At 35.1% G+C, this 26,317-nt stretch overlaps 1 long non-coding RNA gene across 1 annotated transcript; it reads left to right on the top strand.

The window, feature by feature from the left end:
* Positions 1 to 3,864: 3,864 nt before the first annotated feature.
* Positions 3,865 to 24,467, top strand: LOC141511109 (uncharacterized). Its single transcript, XR_012475265.1, has 4 exons — positions 3,865 to 3,949; positions 4,544 to 4,682; positions 13,992 to 14,074; positions 24,180 to 24,467. It is a non-coding gene; the product is annotated as an uncharacterized LOC141511109 (long non-coding RNA).
* The last annotated feature ends 1,850 nt before the right edge of the window (positions 24,468 to 26,317 follow it).

Genomic DNA, 26,317 nt, shown 5'->3' with positions numbered 1-26,317 from the left:
GAAAGATAAACACACACACACACACACATGAATGACTTCAATACCAACATGATAAAGAGACATAAAAATGATATGATATATTATTCTCCATTTTCTCCTAGGTCCATGCTAGACGAATGACTAAATTATTTCATACTGAGCCATGTAAGGTGGTGATGGTTTTCCTTTAATCACAATCATTGAAGATATAGATTTGGAATACATTCATGGGAGTAAATATCTACTAAAGTCTCCCTTTGATACTTCATCATGACATGGAGGGAATTCTGAACTTTTACAGACTGTGTCAGCAAGTGTGAATGCTTGCAGATCTTGCCAGGTGGGAAAGGTCCAATGATTGACTCTATCCATTGTATGAGGGGATACCTCATCACATTGACCAGAGAGCAGAGGATTCTAATCTTACAGTAATTCAAAGATTCCTTTGTCAATTAATTCTTAGAATAAGGAATTTTTTAAATGCACAATAGAAAATACATAGAATTACAAAGGGAATCAATTACAGTAAAATAGTTACCTATTGATTACATCTATCTCTATCCTATCTCTGTCTCTCTTCATCTTCAGATTATCCCAGAAGTCTTAAGTATTTTAAAAATTCTACATACAGTATTATGAAAAATCATTTGAAAGTTCAATTATTTAAATTTATTTTATATTTTAATTTTAAGAATTTTATTATATGTATGTAAATAAATATATAAACACACACAGTAAAAGGCACATTGTCACCTTTCCAAGAGTAGTGGTTTGGTAGACAAAGTCCTCCCTTTTGACCTCCTGAGTCAACTGATCTATCTTTCTTAGACTTTTTCTTGTGAGGTCACTTCAAAACTGCCATGTAAGCATTGTAACCTCATTCTTTGGAAGATTCTAAGACTAAGATTATATATTCAACCATTGGGCATTAACTGATGAAAGTTTTTATAAAATTTAAGAACTGATTAGCCATGTGTAGCACAAAATGGTGGTTATATTTCACCTTTCAATTTTGGGAGGTTGTAACATTTTTACTTCTGAAGTTATTAAAATATAAAATTTAATGAAGACTTTTGGGATATAATATATATTTTAAATATTTGCAATGTTCATGCATATAGATATGTATGTAAACAACCTATATGAAACATACCTTTAGACAAACAGACCTATCTGACCCCAAGATTGGCTATGGTGCCATGCTGTATTTTTCCATTTATATAGCACCTTAAGATCGATAAAATATTTTCCTATAGAAGACTTGTGAGACAGGTAGTCTAAGTAGTCACAGGACCAGAGGTTCAAAGATGGAGAGAGGTCTTAGAGGCCATCCAGTCTAATCCCCCTCATTGTACATAGTTTAGGAAACTGAGATAGTAGAAGATTGCTCAAGGTTGCAAAGTTATCAAGTGCCAGAGCTGAGATGTTTATCAAGATCTTCAGATTTCTATTCCAATATGATTTCCAGATAAAGGAAGTTGGTTTTAGGGAAGAAGGAAGGAAGGGCTTTCTATGGGTTAGGCAATATGCAGGGTACTTTACAAATATTATCTCATTAGACTCAGGTCAACTTTGCTGGGTAGGAGCTTTTATTATCTTCATTTCACAGTATCTTCATTTCACATATAAGGAAACTGAAGCTGAGAGACCAAGTGAATAGGCCAGGTCATAAAATTAAGTAATAAGTGAATCAGGATTTGAACACAGACATTACTGACCCTGTATCCATTGCACCACCTAGTTCAATTCCTAGAAGCCTTTCAAGGTGCCTGTCCTGGCGATGTCTATTTTGTCACTGCTCTCTCTTTTGATACTAAGTTTTTAGTCATGTCCAACTATTTGTGATCCCCATTTGAGGTTTTCTTAGAGAGGTTTGCTACTTCCCTCCTCCACTTAATTTTACAGATGAAGAAACTGAGGTAAATAGGGTTAAGTGGCTTGCCCAGGGTCAACAGCTAGTATCTGTCTGAGATCAGGTTTGAACTTAGGAGGATGCTGCTTCCTGACTCTTATGCCTAGTGCTCTAACCACGGTACTACCTAGTTGCCCTTGACTATCCTCAAGATTTCAAAAATTCACCCATGCATCATTTCATCTTAGCACTCGCTTCATATATTCATTCACCCCTGCTAGTGGCTTGAACCTGCTGCTTTTCCAACTCCTGAGCTATTTTCCATACTTTAAATGTTTTCTTAACTGCCAGATTTATTATCAATGTACCTTACCCAATTTTGACCTTCATGTTGACTGTCTGAAAAATCTCAATTTCACTCTCTGAGTTAAAGATAGGATAGCTGACCTCACTAATTAACTTAGTAATTTTATTTTTTTTCAGTAAAAAAGGATAGTTATTCAGACTTCAGTAACAGTAAGTAATGGAAGCTCAAAGCATGCTCAAACTGAATTAGTTGAAAATGATAAATGACTATTAGGCCCCTTGTTTGATGCTAGTTGTATGACTCTAACACTTTACCTTAGTCTCAGTTTCCTTATATGTAATATGGGGCAAATAACTTATCTCTCAAGGTTGTTGTGAGGATCAAATGTGCTAGTATTGTTAAAGTGCTTTGCAAACTTTACATGATGTATGTATGCTATTATTATATTTATTTTAACATAATATTTCATATTATGTCTTGTCATATCACATCACATACAACTAAAAAAGGAAATGAATAATGAGAAAGAAGGGAGCTTTCTCCCTTTCATCAACCATTTTAATGGTGAAACAGTTAAGAGTGGCTAATGTATCCCCTAAGTGCTGTCTGCACCAATCCCAACCACAGAATGACATTGATTCTGCCTCTAAGGTACTCATGCTAAATGGACACTTTAGTGGATGGAATCTCACTGGTTATTCTCCTGGGAAATACTGGGACTAAATCATAAAGAAAAATGACATGACCATTCATAAAAAGCTTAGAAGTGGTAGTATGTGTAATGTTACTTTAATAAGACTCAATAAGATCTGGGTTTCTCTGTTATACACCCCACCTTTCTATTATTACTCTATTAGAGTCACTTAGCAAACAATTTGTATAGTCTCTAGAATCCCCACAAAAAATATTTTTTTTTAAATGGAGATGTTCTAATACACACAAACACACATTCATAATTGAGATGGATGGAAAATTCTTTGAATAGTCATGCACTAGCTAAAAAATTCCGATTCACTAGAAGTGTTATAACTAGAAATTTTTTTCAGCTGGGTCAAAGGATCTCAATGACTCAGTCAATCAATAAGCATTTATTGAATGTCTGCTGTGTGCTTTGGACTGGAGATGTAAAGGCCCAACTGAAGCAGTCCTTTACCTTAAGGAGTTCTTGGAGGAGACAATATGAACATAAATAATATATACAAAATATATAGCAATAACTACAAAATAAATGTATGGGGGGCAGTGGAGGATTACTAGTCAGGGCTATGAGGAAAGGATTCATGAATAAGGTATCAAATGAACAGAATTTTGAAGGAAACGATTCTAAAAAGTGGAGGTAAGAAGACAGTTAATGCGTATGTGTGGAAGTAAGAGATAGAGTGATGAATGTAAGAAAGTCTAGGAAGGCCAATTTGGTTGAACTATATAATTCAGGAAGGAGAATGATATATGATAAAATTGGGAGGATAGGTGGGACAGTCTAATCAGAGAAACATTATGCTGGGAGAGGGGTTGATCAATCTTCTGCACAGGGATTAGAGAGAAAGTCAGACTTAGAAGAGTGGGCGCCAGGAACAGAAAGCTGGAGGTGGTTAGTTTCCATTGCACTGATTGGTAGAAGACCAGGAAGCAAGGCATTAGAATGATGTCATTGTGAACAGCCCATCTTTTGTCGTTGTCTTGGTTATGTCACCTTTAGTTAGGTAAAGCTCTGCTTGCCCAGAGAAGCAAATTGCCAGCCTTAAATTCCAGGAAGTGCCCCCCTTGGACATATGTGCTGAAAGTGGGCAAGTCATCTTGCCATGGCTCAGGTAACTTTCTAATATTTACTTATAGATCAGTTATTGATCTGCCTCAGTTTAAGCAGTTATATTTGATAAAGAAATCATGTTTAGACAATATTATTCTCCCATTTTTTCACTCTTCCCCCTCCTAATTTCTGGTATCAGTGTAAAAAACTGAAAATGACTAAGTTTTTGAATTTAATGTTTTTCATTAGCAGATGATTCAAAAATAACAGTAATAAGGAATTTTTGTTGTTTGTTTTCAATCATGTCCAACTCTTTATGATCTGTTTCAGTTTTTTTTTGACAAAGATACTTGAGTATCCTTCTCCAGCTCATTTAACAGATGAGGAAACTGAAGCAAACAGGATAAAGTAATTTACTCAGCATCCTACAGCTAGTATTTGAGCCTGCATATAAACTCAGGTCTTCCTGACTCCAGGTCGAGAAAGTCCTGAGCTAGATCCAAAGTACTAATACATGACAGGTCACTGAGTGATTGATCCCCAAATCTCTGTGCAAAAAAAATATGTTATGTAGTTTTCTTCTTTAAAAAAGTTATTGATTTCTTCTGTTTATCTTCATTTCCAAGCACATTCCCTCTCTCTCTTCCCTCTCCAGAGAGCCAACCTCCAGTAACAAAGAAGGAAAAAAAAAGCAAAAAAAGCAGAACAGTGAAAGCAAGCACATTATCAGCTGATCCTCAGACCTCCACTTCTTCAAAAAACATAAAACAATACAAAACAAAGAACCTCAAAAGGTAGGGAGCCTTGTTTTGCTTTTAAATACTTTAAGTCACTTAAATGGGAAAAATTCTGACTTTGGGAAAAGTGGCCTACTCAGGCTGAAAATATGGAACCCAAGACCAAAGCAAATAATTAGAGGCTGAGAATTTGTGGGATAAATAACCCTAGGGGAAAAGAGGTTGAAAAATAAAAATAATAAATAAACCAGAAGTAGGTATATTGGAGAGACTGAGATGTCAAAGGACTTCTGGAACCTTTTTGGCACAACTCAATTGACTTTTCCTGATTTCATCCTGAAAGGCCTCCAAGTCATGTGGTAACATTATATCTTAACAAGCCTAACACTGTGAGCTGATGTTCATTTTTAATCCTAACACATGGGAGGGAAACATTGCTGCTCAGAGTGGTGTTATTTTTAAAGCAGCATGTGTTTGTCTTGTAAGTGTGACAGGAGGAAAAGACCAGGTCTCGGGTTTCCTTTCGCCTTGTGTGTGAAGAGAGTTCCAACTGGCTTGCCCATTGACATTAGTGATCTTTGATTTTTAGGTTCAAACAATAAAAGTCCATATTAAGTTTACATTGGATTCTTCTCTCAAAACATGTGTGGGGCGGCTAGGTGGCGTAGTGGATAAGGCACCGGCCTTGGAGTCAGGAGTACCTGGGTTCAAATCCAACCTCAGGCACTTAATAATTACCTAGCTGTGTGGCCTTGGGCAAGCCACTTAACCCCATTTGCCTTGCAAAAAAACTAAAAAAAACATGTATGGATTTGTACCCACAGTAAAAGTCCTTACCTTGGGGTGCAGATGGCATAAACCAACCTCAGAGCAGAGCCAGTCATTGCTAGGTCAAAATTTGCAAGGTAGAAAACAAAACTTGGTCCCTACTTAAAAAATTAATACAAATACATGGTAAAGTTCAAATGATGTCTATTTGGAAGGCAAAAAAAAATGACCTTTCTCATATTAGAAAATGTATTTGGCAATAATAATTGAATAACCCTCTAGTAAGACAGTTGGTAACAGAAGCTCTATTTCCCATGTACTGTACTACAGCCATCTATTATTTTGGTAAGAAATGCCTAAATTGAAATTCCAAAAGGTAATATAAACTTCAATTAAAAAGGTAATGGATTTCTTAATAAGTTCTGGGTCAAGATGTATTATAAAACTATTTTCCATAGGACATAGAATATATAGCCTATCCTTGTAATAATGCTAGGTCTAGTCTTACTTCCAGTAGCCAGCTGAGGCTGCTTATCTATTAGAGTCTCTCTTACCATATCTTACAAATGAAGAAATAACTACATGGTCTATGAAACATTTTAAGTAGAACTGTTTCCTGGTTGGGGGGAGTAGGAGGGGGGAACTATTGTTACTGACAGAGACAGGTTCGATCCAGACAGGGAGAACCTGCTTTGGAAAAGATCAATATCATTTGGGAGTAAGTAGAGGTAAGTATTATGATGAATAAAGTAAATCATAAAGCAAGTGATCTATGAACTGGAGTGCATCCTTTGGATTCAATCTGATTGCACTGGTCAGAAAAAAGCAAGGGCCATTTCTATGAGCCTGGCAATCTGAGAGGCTTTCAAAAAAGCAATTTAAGCTCGACAAACTATATATTAGTAAGGAAAGCACTTTGTCTGCAAATCTTGAATGACCTACAAGTAACTTGCCTGTGTGTAATAGAACCTATAACTTCATATCTAAGGAGATTGCTCACCACCTTTTCCAACTTGGGATCTAAGTTGAAATCTAGCACTGTACCCAGTGATGGAGACTTCATTTAGAACCTTGATATAGACAGTAATCTTACATTATGGTCAGTTAGGTGGTGCAATGAATAAAGCATCATGGGAAGACTCAGCTTCCTGAGTTCAGAACTTACGAGCTAAGTGACCCTGGATAAGTCATTTAACCTTGTTTGCTTCAGTTTCCTAGAGAAGGGAATGACAAACCATTCCAGTATCTTTGCAAGAAAACCCCAAATGGTATCATGAGTTGGAAATGACTAAATAAGAACAAAATGCTATTATTTTTTTCAACTTCACTTCTAGAGTGGGTACCTACCTATATACCTCTTCCAGCTTTCATGGGGAAAGGTTTGGTGAAAAGAAATGGTATTTTTAATTATAGTGGGGAAACTCATATAAGATAGTTGGCAAAGCAAGGGACCATATTCCACATTATCATGTGTCAAATGACACATGACAGTCAGAAGTAAATGATTCTTTTTTTTTAGGTTTTTTTTTAGGTTTTTTGGCAAGGCAATGGGGTTAAGTGGAATGCCCAAGGCTGCACAGCTAGGTAATTATTAAGTGTCTGAGGCCAGATGTGAACTCAGGTACTCCTAACTCCAGGGCCAGTGCTCTATTCACTGCGTCACCTAGCTGCCCCAAAGTAAATGATTCTTAAAAAAATTTGGACTAAAAAATAAAAGTTAATTAATAGAATGGCATGAAGACAATGTACTCCATTCTTTAGAGATGATAAAGCTCAACTACTCTCCTCTTTTTCCTTCTTCTCTCTCTTTCTCTCTCTCTCTCTCTTTCTCTCTCTCTCTAACTTTCCTGTTCTAGATAAATTATTCCCCAGAGTACTGAAAGAAATTGTTCATGTTTTTGCTGAATTGTTCGTCTTTGAGAAATCATAGAGGAAAGAAGTGCAACAGAACTGAAGAAAGACAGGAATTGTCTTCTCTCCTAGAGAAGACTCATTAGTTAGGAATTCCCTAGATCTAAAATGGTAATATAAGATCTATTTCCCATGTACTGTACTACAGCCATCTATTATTTTGGTAAGAAATGCCTAAATTGAATTTCCAAAAGGTAATATAAACTTCAGGTCTAAAAACCCATTACTTAACAAGGGAGGTAGTTCAATTTGTTGTCTTCTTTGGACAGATATCTCTTAAGAGGGACATTGACATGCTAGAAAATCAACAGAAGATGATTAGATAGCAAAAGAACTAGAAGTAAGCAATTATTAAGGATTATTCCAGTGATTGGGTTCTATACATTTAGGTACAAAGTAAAGTCCCTGTTCTCAAGGAGCTCACATTCTAAAAATATTCACAACAACATGCAAACAACTATATATATATATATAGACACACACACACACAAGATGTAACCGTGCCACATGAAAATTGAAGAAATTGAGAATTTTTACATTGGAAAAAGAGAGAACTTGTTGCTTAAGGAGGACATGATAGTGATCTTCAAATATCTGAAACATCTTATAAAGGGGTTAAGCGTGATCTGGTTGGTTTGGAACTTGGGTCACTGACTACAAGTCAATTTCAAGTCAAACTTTCTCCCAAATTATTTGAAGATTATGGATAGAATACCCAAACCCTCGCATTAGTGCCTGTCACAAAGGTTGGTGCTTATGAATGTTGCTTGACTTAATTAGACTTGTTGAAAAATAGACTGGGTTCCTTGGGGAGGTGAATTCTTGTCACTGAATATTTTTAATAGGTGCCTTGGTGAAAGTTCATGACACATTGTAGCACTTCTAAATTCAGCTCCTGGAAAATAAACAATAAATAATTGAGTAATGAATAAAATGGCATACTTAAATGTTGATTGATTGATAGATTGAGAGATAATACAGGAGAGGTTAAACTACCTGACTTCTGAAGTTTGTTTCACCTTCTTTGTTTGCTAAATGCAAATGCAAGCTTCCTGAGGGCCAGGAGTATTCCATTTTTTAGTCATTTTATCCTTGATGTATAGAACAGTGCCTAGGGCAAAGTTACAAGAACTTATTAAGCATCTTCTGTATTAAAGGGACTGTACTATGTGCTGAGATTACAAAAAGAGGCATAGGATATAGTCCTTGCCCCCAAAGGGTTTAAATTCTAATAGGGGAGAAAACAAGAAAACACATTTATACAAACAAGCAATATGCAAGAAATAATGAAAGATACTATAATTAAGAGTGGCTTTAGATAGGATTAAAAAAAAAACCCAGGGAAGTTAGTAGGGAGAGATGAGGAGAGAGCATTCCAGGCAGGGGTCACAGACAGAGAAAAAGCCTGGAACCTAGAGACAGTGTCTTATTGGTAAAATCACAAGGATTCCAGTGGATAGCGGAGGAGAGAATATAAGAACAATGGAAAGGTGAGAAGGGAAAAATGAGGAAGAATTTTGAGTTCCAAGGAGAGAGACTTGTATTTGATTCTAAAGGAGATAGGGAGCCACAGGGATTTATTGAGTAGGAGAGTGATATAGTTAGACTTGAATTTTAGGTAAATCACTTTGGTGGCAGAATGGAAAATGGTTTGGAATGGGGAGAGACTTGAGATAGCAGATCCACCAGAGTAGATATTTAATAGGTATATTTTTATTTATTGGGAGAACAGGGGCCAATTAGGGGGAAATGAGGATTCAGTGTTATAGGAAAGTTAAAAAAAACACCTAAACAAAACATTGGACTGAAAAAGGAAACTTAAAGTATAAATTTTGTCCTTATCACTAGCTTGGCCTTGACTTGGACTTTGATCAGATTGCTTCTCTTCAGGTCTTAAGGTCTTAGTTTTCTTATTTGTAAAATTGGATTAGATGATCTCTAAGGTCTCTTCTGGTGCTAAATATCTAATTTTATAAGTATAAAGATTTCCTATGGCTGACACTGAGCAATGATGAGTCTAGGAGGTACTATCAAACTTTCATTCATTCTAGACAGTTTTTGATCAGGTAAAAGAATTTATTCTCTAAAACCATGTAAGGATCAAATTCTTCATTAAAATGTCATATTTTTCTGTACTTTCCGTATCAGCAAGACCTCAGGAAGATAAAAGATAGTTTGTTACTGGAGACATTCTTAAGGAAATCAGAAAGAGCAAATCTGGAAAACGTATTCATATTATTTTTTCTGGAAATGGGCAACCATTCATAAAACATTTAGCACAGTCAAGGTCACTTTGTTCTCCTGCATGCTATTCATAACAGACTGTTGACAAGTCAGTGACATTCAGGGTAGGAACAAGCTCCTGCAGCAGCCAACTTCCAAATATTGGTTGAAGAATTTGGGAAAACCCTGAAAGACCACAACAAACCATCTTATTTCCTAGAGGGGCCATGAATATTATGGAAGCTACACTTGGGAATTTACTAAAGAGAAATATAAAAAAAGCTACTCCCAGAAGAAAACCCATTTGGTTTCATTTTAAGAAGAACCTGTGACTTATTTTATTAACTTAGCAACGATGTGTGAAAATTCTGCTATGATACTTTCAGAAAGATAACCTCATTCTCATTTCTTATGCATGGACTAAATTTGTTTACCGGCTGCATTTATGCCTGCTATTCTAATGTCTCCTGCTTCTGAACTGATTCCTTTGTGCATTTTTATGTATTACATACCCTCATTAATTTTGGTAAGCATGGAAAAAAATGCGCTCAAATAATGTTTCCAATTAGTATCCACCATGTTTCCGAGTTTGAACTTCAGGCTTGGAGAAAAAAACAACAATCTCTCTTTATGTTAATTTTTATTCAAGAAAACAAATCCCTGGTAGGGATGTTGTCTTGAAGTTCCTTACAGCTCTCCAATCCTATTAATATTCCTCTTTCACTTTCTTGCTTTATAATCTAAAGTTGAGATGATCTATCTCTAAACTGAAGTCTTAAGAAAATGGCAGAGGTATAATGAAAAATTGGAGTCAAGGAAATCTGGGTGTGAATCATGCCTTTGATACTCAGTCGTTTGAGCCTGGGAAAATTGCAGTCTCTTCTCTGTGCCTCTGTGCCTGGTACTTCTTCTGTAAAATGGAGATAATACTTTTATTAACTACTAATCAGGGTTTTTGCATTTATTGAATCTGAGTATATATATATATATATATATATATATATATATAGAGAGAGAGAGAGAGAGAGAGAGAGCACTTGGCAATTTTTGAAGAATCTGAATAAATAAGAACTATTAGTATTCTTGATTAGACTTCTGATCTAATGCTTGAGGTGATCATTTTAACTACTGCCAGAGTGGTAGCCTCAGTTAATGAGTTTAGTGATTATTTCTATGTGGATAATTCTCATATCTATACATCCTACTCTAATCACTTTTCTGAGTTACAGTCCTGTATCATCAATACATTATGGATTTTGTGCTCCTAAACAAACTTATTATCCTCTCCTCTTTACCCACTCTTTGTACTGAATTTTCCTATTTCTATGCAGTGCATTATCATTCATCGAGATTCACAACCTTGGTGTCATCCTCTACTCCTCATTCTTACTCAGCTCATATAGTCAGTCAGTTTCTGAATCTTCTTTCTACTTCCATGACTTTTCATGAAGCTGGGTGGTGCAGTGGATACAATCCTGGATCAGAACTAAGGAAGAGATGAATTCAAATCCAACCTCAGATGTTTAATAGCTGGGCAAGTCACTTTACCTCTGCCTATCTCAGCTTCCTCAATTGTTAAATGGAATTAATATTAGCACTTACTTTGAGGAAGATCAAATGAGATAATATTTGTAAAAGCTTTAGTCCCAGTTTGGAAACATAGTGGGTACCTAATAAATGCTTGTTTCTTTCTTCTTCTCTTTCTTCCCATTCCATGCTTTTCACTCACACAGCTACCACCCTACTGTAGACCCTTATCAGCTCTACCTTGGACTATTGTAACAGCCTCATAACTGATTTTCTCACCTTGCATCTCATTTTACTCCAACCCATCCTTTATACCAGCTACCAAAGTGACTTACTAAAGCATAGATTTGGCCAAGTTCATATCCCACTTAATAATCTCTAGTACCACTTTATTACCCCTGATTTCAAAGATTGATTTCTCTGTTTTACATTTAATGCCCTCCTCACCCCCCACAAACTTGACTCCATATTATATTTCTAGCCTTATTTGTACCTTATTCAGGGTACTCTCTCTTCAACCCTGGACCTCTCCTTCCAATAGGAATTAGTGAAAATCCCTTATCCCATATCTTAACTTCTAAGATCCAGTGTCTCAGTATGACTACAAGTTGAACATTGGCTTAATTGGCTTGGATAAACTTATGACTGCTAGCTAGAGGAGACTCTGAGGGTCCTTCTTCCTAGTTTAGCTACTACATATACATTTTAACAGTGACCTTTATGAGACAATTCAATTTAACATATTTTTAAGAACACATTACAAGTGAGGCATCTTGACATTTTGGATTCAAAGATGAAAAGAGTAGTTTCTGATCTCAGGGAATGGGATATCATATAGGTTGAAAAATAATTTTGATGCTAGGGAGGATGTAATGAAGTCAAAAAGTTATCTAAAAATGCTAAAAAAGAATTTGAGGTGGGAAAAAAGGCCATCTTCATTTGGAAAAAAATGAAAAGCTTCATCCTGGGGGTTATAGATGAATTATATGTTGAAAAAACAAGATATCAATAGATAGAGATAAGAAAATACAGGTGATATGGTAGATGAACTACAGGAATTCACAGATGCAGGATCTTATAGTCCTAGTTACTTACACTGTAGTGTGTTTGAAGGAAATAATGAAAAATAAATATAGGCAGGTGAGAAATTAGATTGTTGGACTGTAAATATCAGGCCAAAAAATTCCATACTTGCTGCAATTCTCAAAGTACTTGCTTGGAGCCCATAAATATTATATATTTCATCCATGAAAAGAACCTTAACTGTTATCTTATCCAGCTTCCCTATTAAGTGATAAGGAAAGATTTCCATAAATGGGGAAATGACTTACCCAAGATCACATGGATAGCATGTGACAGAGTCAGGATTCTAACAGTTCTTGGAGTTCAAATCCAGGGCTTTTCTCATTGTAAACTTTAAGAAAGATGAACATGGTAGATGTATTTATTTACTGTGGGACTAGTCCTGGTTTTGTATGGAATAGGCAGAAAAGGGCATGAGAATATTTTCTCCAGTAGGCATAAGGCAGGAAGGCATTCTGAAGAAAGCAGTGATGAGAACATTACTGTCATAAAGTAAACACACAGATAAAGAAATTATTTGTCTGTTAGTAAGTGTACTCTTTAGTGATCAATTGTAAAAAAAGTAACTCTATGTGGATTCACAGTTTATTGTGTCCCTAGAATGCATTAAAATGAAAACTTCATAAGTACATACAAACCCCCTTATCTTTAAACAGAGATTATGTTCCAAAGAGAGTTGTTCTAGTTTATTTATTTTTGGTAAAGACCTTTAATTAATTTAGGGAACTCTTGGGAGAGTTGTTAATAAGGATGTTTTGTAAAACTTAAAGTCTGCATTAATAAGAAATATTATTATTATTATTGTCAGTAGTAGTAACAATAATCATGATGATATTATTGCCAACACTATGATTGTCTGGCCTTATGATTTCATCAGTGAAAGAACCTGTAGTATAGAAATTGCCTTGAAGACTAGCAATTCTATTATGACTTAGGGACTTTACAATTTCAAGGTATTGAGAGGTCAGCTAAACATGGTTCCATTGATAGTAAGTGACATTTAAGAAATTTGAAAGACATCATTTCTAGATAATTTAATCATTTATTAGTACTGCCAGCAATTTAATAAAAGGACAAGCAGTATTCTCAAATGCCAAAAGCCATTATGGCAATGGACTCACAGCTTATATGCCTATTGGAAGGGGGGGGGGTGTTCCTGAAGGTAGTAATCAACTCTGATTGGTTACCAATTAATGAGAGAATGGATATTACATTGAGGGGGCTGAGAGTGACATAATGTCAAAGGGAGACTATCCCTATAACCAGGTCACCCCCAGTCTTGGTCAAGAATTTATCCCCACAAAAACGTAAATAGATTATAATGACTTCCCACGTGGTTGGGTTCCAATTTCATTCAGTAATGTCCTTCAAGAGACTGAATTTTTGAAATCAGGACTTTAGAAAAAGGGAGACATTCTGAATCTCCCCAAATTATTGATTAGTTTTTTGCAAGGCAATCGGGTTAAGTGGCTTGCCCAAGGCCACACAGCTGGTATTAAGTGTCTGAGGCTGGATTTAAACTCAGGTACTCCTGACTCCAGGGACGGTGCTCTATCCACTGCACCACCTAGCCACCCCTATTGATTATTAATAATCATTTCTCTCAGATAATTGAGAGAGTTAGGAGTTGAATTCAGATCTTTCTGAATGCTAGACTGACCGTGTATCCACTCTATCATGCTACCTCTTCAGAGGGAAGAGTCTAGAAATTTAAAAATTGGAGAAAAATAATAACCCTGAATTTAAAATGCCAGTGTGCTTGATTCATTCCTATTTAGTCTTGAAGACAAGTCAATAAAATACCTGGTTGTGAAATGTGACATCATAAAGACCTAAATTTTCTTCCTTTTGCAGATCCACAGTCATGCACTGAGAAAGTGAAAATTTTCTGTTAAATCTGGGAGCCTTGGCTAAAAAAACACTGGAACAAAGGAAAGGTCAATTTTTCTTTTATACAAATTAAATGTATAAAATATCATGTCATGGGTGAGCCATCTGAATTCAATTTGGGGATTCTGAATTTATTAATATATGTTTAGCTTTGAAATTTGCATGAAGTAGGTACTATTCACCATTCAGAGGTTCAATTCCCTTAGATTTAAATTATATTTTATCCATTATGAACTTCTACTGCCAAATCTTTAATGCCATGGATTCAAAGGACCCATCTCATCTAACAGCCTTCAAGAGAAAAAAACCAATAAAATTGACAAATGTGACTCCCATCCTCCCCCAATAAATCACAATCTGGAGAGAGAACTTTGTTGTCAACATGGTAGAAAAAGAGGAAGGAGAAAACAATGTTGAGAAGTGTGACATGACTTAGGGAGTTGCCAACAACAGTCATGGAAAACATTCTAAGGATCATAAATTTAGAGCCAGAAGGAATCTCAGAGACCATCTAGTTCTATCATCCCATTTCACAGATGAGAAAACTGAAGGCTAGAGAAGTGAATTGAATTGCTCAAGATCCATGGGCATCTAGAGGATGCTCATGGTCCAGACTTGGGGGCATAGTTTAGGAATCAGAACATAGTCTGGTTTATATGGAATGTAGAAAGTTATAAAGAGGAGAAATATGGAACATGTCTGGAAAAGTAAAGAGGACCATCTCCATGAAAGACATCACAGATTGGCATTGATTGTAAAGACCTTAAATGATCACAAGTGATATCAGACTAGAGATTCACAAATTGACATCTATGTTATATTGAATTTCATTAATTTTGTTGATTCTTTATTTTTGTTTAAAAAGAAATGCACTTCAATCTCATTCAGGCACATCAAAAAATTTTGAGCCAAGTTGCAATGGAGTTTGCCACCTCTGGTATTTTACCCCCTTTATTTGAGAGTTATTGAAACAGTTGTCCAGAGAGTGAAAGCAAATTGTCCAAGATTGTTTAGCAAGAAAATTACTACCAGTCACAAGAGCTCATGTTCTTTTCACCTCTATTATAGCTCTCCTACTGCGGTAGAGGCAGCAGCTCCCCTGAGAGTCCACAACCAGCACTGATATTCATAAAATACAAAAATAAAAAAAAGTACCAGAAGGAATTTGTTCAATATTTTGTCACATTTCTTCTAAAAGATTCTAAATGCTTTGATTACCAATGCTAATACTAATAACTTTTCTTTGCATAATTCTTTTTAAAATTTTTTTAAAGATTTTATTTGTTTTGAGTTTTGCAATTTTCTCCTAATCTTACTTCCCTCCACCCCCCACCCCCCACCTCCAAGAAGGCAATTTGCCAGTCTTTACATTGTTTCCATGCTATACATTGGTCCAGATTGAATGTGATGAGAGAAAAATCATATCCTTAAGGAAGAAACATAAAATATAAGAGATAGCAATATCAGACAATAAGATATGGGTTTTTTCCCCCCTAAATTAAAGGGAATATTCTTGGTTTTTGTTCAAACTCCATAGTTCTTTCTCTGGATACAGATGGTATTCTCCATTGCAGATAGCCCCAAATTATCCCTGATTGTTGTACTGATGGAATGAGCAAGTCCATCAAAGTTGATCATCATTCCCAGGTTGATGTTAGGGTGTACAATATTTTTCTGGTTCTGCTCATCTCACTCAGTATCAGTTCATTCAAATCCCTACAAACTACCCTAAATTCCCATCCCTCCTGGTTCCTTTTTTTTTGTTATTAAGGTAAATTATGTTTTTACTTTAATTTATTATTATTATTATTACTACAATAGTTTTGTTATAAGAATAAACATACCCCCCCCCAAAGATGATAAACCTCAAGAACAGTGAGAGAGAGTGAAAAAAATGTACTTCCAATGGCTCTTTCTCTGGGGTGAGTTATTTTCTTTATCATAAGTCTACCAGAGAAGTTGCTTCAGTATTTTTCCCACAGTTGCTATTACTAGCTCTACCTCTACTTTATTCCTCCCCACTCTCATTTATTCTATTCTCCCTCTCCTTTCATCCTGGCCCTGTCCACAAGTGTGTTGTATCTGAGTACCCTCTCCCTCAATCTTCCCTCTCTTATATCATCTGTTCCCCCTTCCCTCTCCCCATTCCCCCTTATCCCATTCCTTTCTTCTCATTTTTTTTTCTCTAGGGTAAGATAGATTTCCTCACCCTATTAATTGTGTATGTTATTTCATCTTTGAGCCGTTTCTGATGATAATGAAGGCTCACTCATTCCTCCTTGCCTTCCTCCTTTCCACTCCATTGAAAAAAGCTTTTGTTCTTGACTCTTACGTGAAATTTCTTAGCTTCTTCTTCATCTCTTTCCCTTCCTACCAGTACTTTCCTTTATCACCCATTGACTCCAACTTTTTATTATATTATACCATTATATTTCACTCCTTCCTATGTGCTGTCTATATATGCTCCTTCTAACAGCTCTTATAAATGAGAAAGTTTATATAAGTTATCAATATCTTCTTCCCATGAAGGAATACAATCAGTTCAATATCATTAAGTTCCTCATAGTTAGTCCTCTTCCAGCCCCTCTACTCTATGGTTTACCAGAGTGCTATACTTGGAGATCAAACTTTCTGTTCAGCTCTGGTTGTTTCAATATGAAAGTTTGAAAGTCCTCTGTTTCATTGAAAAGCCATCTTTTCCCCTGAAAGAGGATGTTCAGTTTTGCAGGGTAGTTGATTCTTGGTTGTAAACCAAGATCTTTTGCCTTCTGGAATATCATATTCCAATCCCTATGAGCCCTTAATGTAGATGTTGCCAGATCGTAATCCTTACTACGGAACCTTGGTAGTTGAATTGTTTGTTTCTGGCAGCTTTTAGAATTTTCTCTTTGATTTTGGAGTTTTGGAATTTGGCTATAATATTCCTGGAAGCTTTTCTTTTGGGATCTCTTTCAGGAGGTGACAGTGAATTCCCTCAATTTCTATTTTACCCCCTGCTTCTAGGATCTCAGGGCAATTTTGGTGTATTATTTCTTGAAAAATGAAGTCTAGGCTCTTTTCCTGGTTGTGACTTTCAGGGAGCCCAATAATTTTTAAATTATTTCTTCTGCATCTGTTTTTAAGGTTGGTTGTTTTTCCAATGAGATATTTCACATTTTCTTCTAATTTTTGGCTTTTTTGGAAGAGTTTTATTTCTTCCCGAGTTCTTGCAAAGTCATCAGTTTCCTTTACTTCCATTCTTCATTTGCAGGAGTTATTTTCTTCAGAGAGCTTTTTTTAATTTCCTTTTCCAGCTGGCCAATCTGCTTTTTTAAGGCATTCTTCTCCTCATTTACCTTTTGTTTTGCTTTTTTCCATTAGGTCTAAACTGGCTTTTAACATATTATATTTCTTCCACCAAATTGTTGATTTGGTTTTCATGATTTTTCTGCATTGCTCTTATTTCTCCTCCCAATTTTTCCTCCACCTCCCTTAATTGCTTTTCAAAGTCTTTTTTGTGCTCATCCATAGTCTGAGCCCATTTTCTATTTCTCTTGGAGGTTTTGGATATGGAAACTTCAATTTTGTTGTCATCTGACTATGTGCTTTGATCTTCCATGGGACTAAAATAATTCTCTATGGTCAGATTCTTCTTTTTCCGTTGTTTACTCATTTCCTCATCCCAAGACTCTGGATTTTTTTTGGGGGGGGACACCCCACTGGGACCTTTATTCCTCCAAGGTCTTAGGCTCTTTTGTCTGTGCTTTGATATGTAGATGACCACTTCACTTCCCTCTGCCCTGGAGCTGTAAGGAGGAGCCCTACTGGGCTATCTTAGTATGGACGTCCAAACTGCCAACTGGATCTGAGTGTAGGCAAACAGCAAAGTCCTACCCTGAGGGAAAGCAGAGAAATTTCTATAGTTTTCCCTGACACCCTTACCATCTGTGGGCTTTGCTCTGGGTGTTCAGGCTCCTTTCTCCAGATTCTTGCTGCAGATTCTATGGCCAGTGTTCCCTCACTCCACACTCATTCTGGTGTAGCAGAATTCTCTCCCCACCTCTTCAAGAATTCCTGGGGCTGTGCTGTGACCCAGGCTTTTTCCGACTGGTGGTCCTGGTGGAACACACCTTTCCTGTAGAACTTCTAAGTTATCTTGGACTGGGAAAATGTATAATTCAGAATTTCTATGGGTTCTGACCCTCTAAATTTTTACTAGAGTCATAATTTGTTGACTTTTGGTGTTTTGGGGGGAAGGAGTTCCCAGGACATGCTGCCTTCATGCTGCCATCTTGGCTCCACCCCCATAATTCTTTCTGGTTAGAAATCACCCTTTAGGGGCGGCTAGGTGGCATAGTGGATAGAGCACTGGTCTTGGAGTCAGGAGTACCTGAGTTTAAATCCAGCCTCAGACACTTAATAATTACTTAATAATTACCTAGCCATGTGGCCCTATTGCCTTGAAAAATCTAAAAAAAAATCTAAAAAAAAATCACCCTTTACTCACTTACCCCAAATATATACACATGTACCCCCCCATACACATGCACACACAGAATTGCTCAAATATGAGAATATATAAACTATATGAGAAAATTTATATATATTTATATGTGAATTTACATATATATATATGTGAATATACCTACATGCACACAACACACACACCACATACATGTATCAAGAAAAATCAAGAAAATCTTTCTCAGGGTAGCTAGGTAGAACAGAAGTCTGAAATTGGTCAAATTCCTCTTCCTGAGTTCAAATCTGGCCTCAGACACTTACTAGATGTGTGACCCTGGGCAAATCATTTAAGCTTGTTTTCTTCAGTTTCCTTATCTTTAAAATGAGCTAGAGAAGGTAATAGCAAATCCATCCAATATCTTTGTCAAGAAAGCCCCAAATGCAATCAATAAGAATTAGTCGTGACTGAAAAACAACTGAACAAAAAAAATACCTTGCAAGCTTGTTGTGATGATCTAATGAGAATAAATATTCTAATTTAGATGAATAGAACAGAATGAATAATTTTGATCAATAGAATAATATAAGAATAAATATTTTCAAATCTCATTTGATATATTCTATATATATTTAAGATATTCCATATGTACATTTTATACATATGAACAGAATAATATATAAATATATTCTCATTTATTCTACATATATGAATAGGATAATAATTTAAGAATAGAATATTACCTAATATATGTGTTTATCTTATATATTCTCATTTGATATATTAGTCTCTCTATATGTATATCCTCAAAAACATTTATATTCTCATATATATGATTAGAATAATAATATAGATAGAATACATTCTAATATATGTATATATTCTCATTATATATAGTACTTCATATATTCTTTTATATTTGTATTCCATATATTCATATATATGGACAGAGAATTATATTGTACTATATATTCTTACATAGAGGATATAGTCTAAATGAATCGAATATTACAATATATTCTCATGTATAATAGTATATGTGAATAGAATACATTATTATAATATATAATTTTCTTATATATATATGTATATGTATATGTATGTGCATATTATCATTTGATCATCACAACAAACCTGGGAGTCAGGCTTTTACAAGAATCATAATATCCATTTAACAGTTAAGGAAGCTCATGGTTTTAAGTGATCCGGGAATAGAGGGTCATAAACTTAGAGTTAGAAGAGACCTAAGAGACCATTTACTAATGCTTGGAATGTTTATGGTGTTTTCAAGTTAGCAAAACATTTTACATATATGTTACCTCATTTGGTCCTCACAATAGCCCTGTGAGGCAGGCACTATCAGTATCCTCATTTTTAGGTGGCAAAACTATGATGACGTTAAGTGTTTTGCCCAAAGTGGTACAGCTAAGAAGTATCTAAGTCAGGGAACATTTGAATTCAAGACTTTAAATTTCAACTCCATTCAGTGACTCCAAAGTCAGTGCTTTTAAAGATAAATATATTTTAGCACTTACTTAATGTCACACAACTAATAAACAATTAAAATCACCTGATAGCAAGGTTTCAAACCCAAGTCTATATAAGAATGACTGTCATTTCATGTTGCCAGAAATCTTGTGAATAGCATATAGTCTAATAGAAGTATATAACACTCTTTAAGAAATAATGGCTATAGGGGCAGCTAGGTGGCACAGTGGATAGAGCACTGGCTCTGGAGCCAGGAGTACCTGAGTTCAAATCTAGCCTCAGATACTTAATAATTGCCTAGCTGTGTGGCCTTGGGCAAGCTACTTAACCCCATTTGCCTTGCAAAAACCTAACCCCCCCCCCAAACAAAATAATGGCTATAAACTCAGAGAAACATAAAAAAAAAAACCCAGAAAACAAAACCGTAAGATGAACTGATGCAAAGTGAAGTAATATAAATTGAAAAGATGGAAGCTAACTACATAAACAAATAAATGAATAAAAAAATAAATAAAGCTGTACTTTGCACAAGTCTATTCCTTAAAAAAATACATGAAAAATATACTTACCTACCTCCTTTGAAGAATTAGAGGACTATGGATGTGGAACATTTCATATACTGTTAGATTCAATTGATGTGTTGTTAATTTTGTGAACAGTTCACCACCCTCAGGTTTTTTTTTTTTTTGTTGTTGTTGTTTTTGATTATAAGAAGTGGTTGCTGGGTAGAGGTGGATCAGAAATGATAGTGATATATAAAATCAAAATTATCAATAAAATTCTTAAAAGGCTATCCATTACCCTACTGACACAGAACAATAACACCATAAGGATTTTTCAGAAATTTTTCTAAATTACTTTCTGAAAATGTTTGCAGTGCTCAGAACTTTGCCTATGCCCAATATTTGTTAAATATTATTCCCCTGTTCTTTCCCCAAGTGAGTATGTTGGTAGGAGGATGAAAGGAGTTGAAGAAGAAATCTTTATAGGAAAGAGGGATGATGTGGGAAAATAGAGTGAAAGAGCTATTTCACAGCTGAGACTACAGCCATACTCAATCTGACATTCAATTTGTGATTTGGAAAATAGAACACAGTCATAGAAATACCTTTATTTAGGGCTTCAGAATTTTTGAATGGAGAAAAATTCTTTAAGCTAAAAACAAAAGGGTGCATAAAGCATTCACTATTTTTGAACAAGTGTTTTAAATTTTTTTATCAGTTATTCTAACAAACATGTTTTTATTAGTTCATTATTTTAACCTGTTTAAAAATAGATCGCTTATTTGTTGAAGGTTAACTTTATTGGTTTTTGATCTCCCTTTATATCTTCCCCATGCTTAGATAAGATGTATCAACCAGTTTACTAAAAGGTTAGAATTGTAACTAGGTTGATAATCTCTTGTGTTCCCATCTCATATACAAGAAATACTTTCTAAATACTAATTGGCTATTTAAAATTCTTTGGTTTCTGACATCATGTAAGAGATAATGGCATGATTTCAAAGCAGCACAGGTCTCTAGTCTAGGAGAATGTATGCTTTGCTTTGAAATAGCCTGTTCGTACTCTAATAACTTAATTAAAATTTTTTTCCACCAGACTAAGCTATATACACATAACAAACACACACGCGTATTTTTGAGCACATTTTGATATGCTGAAACATAAAAAAAACCAAAGGCAAGAAAAGAAAGTAGGTTGTTTTATTTAGTCAATCAGTCAATAAACATTTATTAAATGCCTACTCTGTGCAAAGGATATTTCCTGCTCTGTAGAGAAGCCCAGTCTAAAAGTGGGAGACAATATGAAAACAAATTTAAAAAAAAGAAAAACCCAACCACATACAAGCCCAATATGGACAAGATAAATTGGAGACAATTTATAGAGGAAAGGAACTAGCATTAAGGAGGATGAGGAATGCTTCTAATAGAAGGCAAGATTTTCACTGGGACTTGAAGGAACACAAGGAAACAAGAAAGAGAGAGAATTCCAGTTAGGGAGGATGACCAGTGAAAATGGATAGAATTGGGGGATAAAGAGTTTTGCCCCCAAAACAGTAAGGCCAGTGCCATTAGGTTGAAGAGTATGCAGACAGTATAAGATGTAGAATACAAAAGAATCAGTTTATGAAAGTTTTTGAATGACGAACAGAAGATTTTATATTTGGACCTGGAGATAATAAGGGGCCATTGGAATTTATTGAACAGGGTGGTTGATAGGTGGCATTATAATTTATCCACATGATAATTCTCTCCTCAGGAACATTTATGGGATGACAATGATTAGAACCACACAGATGAGAATAATCCTGGTAAATTGAATTCCTATTTCCTCACCCTTCAACTACCCCAAAAGAACAATGACTGAAGGTCAGTCTGGAATCTCATCCATAGAATCTTCAGGAGTCATTAAAGAATCTTTATAGGTCAAAGGGAAGGAAGTACTGGAACTAGTACTAGGAACTAGAAAGGCTAGGCAGGCTCTATTGATGATATGACTTTTGAAAAAGAACATGGCATTTTGTATAAACTTGTGTTTAACCTTCAGCTGGGCCAGAAAAGGGCATATATAAAAAAACAGAGCACAGGGAATGCTTATTCTCTCCATAGATTCTCAGATCTCTGGAAGCTGGAGATTTGGCATTTGTCCCTTCTTCTTTTGGAACAAGAGCCTCAAAAGTATCTCATGGAATAGTCTAGAATATATAAGAGCTCTGGCCTTGTGAGTTAATATTTCAGGGCTTGCCTGACTTTGGGGTTTAACAGCTGCTCAAAAGAACATAGGAAAGGAATATAATTGATGCTCATCATTTTTGTTTTAACATGTGGGATGAATTCTATATTAGATTCTAATTCCCATGCATACAAGATATTCTGACAAATCTGCATATTTGTTTTTATCTAAAATTCTTCCCTGAAGTTAAAGTATATTTTAGTTCTGTAAATTCACTAAACAAACCTGTTTTCAAGGAGCATATGATTTGTTATCAAAAATTTAATCTAGGGGCAGCTAGGTGACACAGTGGATAGAACACCAGCTCTGGAGTCAGGAGTACCTGAGTTCAAATCCGGACTCAGACACTTAATAATTATCTAGCCCTGTGGCCTTGGGCAAGCCAATTAACCCCATTTGCCTTGTAAAAACAAAAACAAAAACAAAACAGTTAATCTAAATGCTTTATAGCCAATGTTAGCAATCCCAATTTTTCAGAAGATTAGGACATCAGGAAGATTTGAGGTGTGACTTTTAAAAAAATTTTTTTTTGTAAGACAATGGGGTTAAGTGACTTGCCCAAGGCCACAAGGCTAGGTCATTAAGTGTCTGAGGCTGAATTTGAACTCAGGTACTCCTGACTCCAGGGCCGGTGCTCTATACACTGCACCATCCAGTCACCCCTGACATTTTTTTAACCTCATAGAGAAAAAAAAGTTGAATTTTTTTCTAATTCTTGGAACTACAGAAATTCACAATTCATTTATCTTAAAGCACTGCTATACTTATGTTGGACAATAGCAAGAATGGAAAAGAAAAAATAAACTAGTATGATAAAGCCAACCAGCACAAAGCAATGCTATTTGGTTTTTAAATAACTAGAGTTATAGGTAGAGTTCATAATGCAATGTTGGAAGAGATAATACATATTGGTTCTATGATATTCAACAGAATTACTCAGACCATCATTTAACCTTATTTCCCTTTAATTGATATGGTTATTTGAAATTGAAGGGAAGAAAAATATTACACTAATTAATTTTATTGTTCTTAGTACAGAATATGTGAAATAATTATTTTATTCCTTTATATGATTATCACAGATCTTAGGAAAAAAATTCCGAATCACTACTCCTTTTCCTTATTTGATTATATGAATTTAGGTTATACTTACTTACAGAACAGACTTTTTTTTCCCCCAGAAAATTTAAAGAAATTTCAGGAAATTAAGAGAGCTTTTATTTGGCATCAAGAAACCATGTATAGAAATGAATCAATGTGAAGATGTGTACTTTTTTAACATATAATTTTTACATGACCTATTGCCTCTATATGATATAATAGCTGGCTCTGATAATCAAGCTTCATGAAATTCAGCTTCCTGTTTTGGCTACTGGGCTCCTGCAGACTGCTTGAATGCTTGTCTCCCTTTACCTCATTCTGTCCCCAAGGCCAAAAACTCAATCGCTTTTCATTTTTTACCTGACCTTTTCTCTATTCCTTTTCTACAGATGAACTGTTTTCCTTCATCTTCAGTCTGCAGCCACCTGTTAGGTGATTGACCAAAGGCATATGCATACTGTGGTGGCAATCCACTCAAGCAAGGAGAAAAATGAAATAGGCCAGAACTGTTGGTGGAATTAGGATGCCATCTGGGGGAATGTAATGTGAGAAGGAACTGGGTGCTCATCAAAGGTTATTTATTGTCCAGAAACAAGGATCCCATCAATTAACAATAAATGGATGGAAGAGATTAGGAAAGAGAAAATAGAAGACTTCATCTTGAATGACTACATTCATCAGACAACTGAGATTAAAAAAAAACTAAAATAAAGTTATAAAATTTTAGCTATAAATGGATCAACATGATTTTAGCAGCTTCATGAAAAAAAACAGTGTTTTGGTACACTGTGTCTTCACTGATCACTTCTATGGGCATAGGTTTTACCTAAATTAAACTATAGAAGGAGGCATTCAATGTATCATTCTATGTTCTTGAAGAATACATACACATATATGTATGTATAATGCCTATATATTTAAGTGTGTGGTTTGTTCAAATATATTTTGCATGTACACAAGCTCCCTAAATGAATGTTATAATATATACCTACATATATTTCTATAATATCTGTATCCGTACCTATATCAATATCTATAATATTTATATCTTCCTCTGTATTTATAGGTATTTGCTTTGTGGGTTGGAAATGTTGTTCTTTTTGACTAACTATGATTAGTATTGAAGCAGCCTTTGACTAGTCAGTGACTCAATGCAATCTGCTGAATATATTATTTGATATTAGTAGCATTTGCCATCTGGTGAACCTTGCCATTAATAGAGACATCCAATTCTCTTTACATTATTTGGAACATCCTTTGATGAGTAACCATCTCTTTGTTTTAGGCCAATTGAATAAAGTTTATATGCAAAATATAAAATTATCTCTCTCTCTCTCTCTCGCTCTCTCTCTCTCTCTCTCTCTCTCTCTCTATATATATATATATATATGAAATGCCTACTATAAGTAAGGTATTACGTTAATTTTAAATTAAATCTAGACTTCCACACAAAAAAAACCCCATGAATAAAAATGTTTATTTCTCAGGTTGTTTCATATAGTAAGACAGTCTAAAAATTAATCCAGTATATATATACACACACAATAATTATGCATATATCTACATAAAGATAGATACATATTTACATGTCACAATTCATACAACTATATTCACATACTTACACATATATATACACATACACACATATACAAATATCTTACCATATGTAGACTGTGAACTTGACCAAGAATTGGATAGGAGGAGAGCAGTCTGGATTACATTTGAGACATTAAATTCTTTCAAATTTTATAATGTTCTCTTTAAAGAGAAATGGTTAAAAAATCTTTATTCTCTTAATGCTACAACAAGGGATAATAGATAGGGAGCTAGTTAGTGCAATTCAAAGAATTCTGGTACTGATGTTAAGAAGGAAGACCCAAGTTCAAAACTGACCTTAGACACTTCCTTGGAGTTTGTAGTTTGGGAAGTAGGGGATGAGAGAGAGAGAGAGAGAGAGAGAGAGAGAGAGAGAGAGAGAGAGAGAGAGAGAGAGAGAGAGAGAGAGCTGTCTGACTTGTTTTTTACTCTGGTAGTATGGCAAAATGCATAATTTTGAAATTGGAATCTTGAAAATCTGAGTCAGATCCTGCTTTTGAGAATATTACTAATTAATTATATTATCTTTCTTTCTATCTATTTATATTTTAGGCTTTTGCAAGGCAAATGGGGTTAAGTGGCTTGCCCAAGGCTACACAGCTAGGTAATTATTAAGTGTCTGAGGTCGGATTTGAACTCAGGTACTCCTGACTCCAGGGCCCGTGCTCTATCCACTGTGCCACCTAGCTGCCCTATTTATTTTTATATGTTACCATTTATTATCTATCTATGATTAATATTAATTAATTATAATATTTTACCTTAGTAGCTTTGTCACTCTGGGAAAGTTGTACTGTTTACATCAATGTTCTCATCTGTAAAATGGGTTTAATAATAGCACCTTGCAGAGCTGTGAGAATCAAATGAGATAATAAATGAAAAGCAATTATATTCACACACACATATATAGTTGCAAAATGTTATTGTTATG

The sequence above is a fragment of the Macrotis lagotis genome, chromosome 2, assembly GCF_037893015.1.
Source record: "Macrotis lagotis isolate mMagLag1 chromosome 2, bilby.v1.9.chrom.fasta, whole genome shotgun sequence".
NCBI classification, from domain to species: domain Eukaryota; kingdom Metazoa; phylum Chordata; class Mammalia; order Peramelemorphia; family Peramelidae; genus Macrotis; species Macrotis lagotis.
This window is presented reverse-complemented; position numbering and strand designations above follow the sequence as displayed.